Below are 252 nucleotides of genomic sequence, written 5' to 3' on the forward strand. Positions count from 1 at the left end.
ATTTGGGAGGGGCCTGCGTTTGGGGTGGGGCATGGGAGGGTCCAGGGTGGCCTGGGGTGGGTTGGTGGGTCCAGGGGGTTTTGAGGGTCTCAGGGTTGTTGGGGTCCCAGGGGTTTTGTGAGGGGCCATGGTGAGGGATCCCATGGGTTTGCAGGAGGCATGCAAGTCTTGGGGGCTCTGGGGGCGAGGGGCAATTCCTTAGGTTTGGGGGAGCTATAAAGAGGCTGTGGGATGATTTGGGGGCTCAGGGGG

At 62.7% G+C, this 252-nt stretch overlaps 1 protein-coding gene across 1 annotated transcript in view; it reads right to left on the reverse strand.

The window, feature by feature from the left end:
• The window catches only part of BGN (biglycan), a 7,660-nt gene that overhangs the window by 3,505 nt on the left and 3,903 nt on the right, over positions 1-252 (reverse strand). The gene's annotated exons all lie outside the window — the stretch shown is intronic.

This window comes from Alligator sinensis, unplaced genomic scaffold, assembly GCF_000455745.1.
Source record: "Alligator sinensis unplaced genomic scaffold, ASM45574v1 scaffold137_1, whole genome shotgun sequence".
In the NCBI taxonomy this organism is placed as follows: Eukaryota; Metazoa; Chordata; order Crocodylia; family Alligatoridae; genus Alligator; species Alligator sinensis.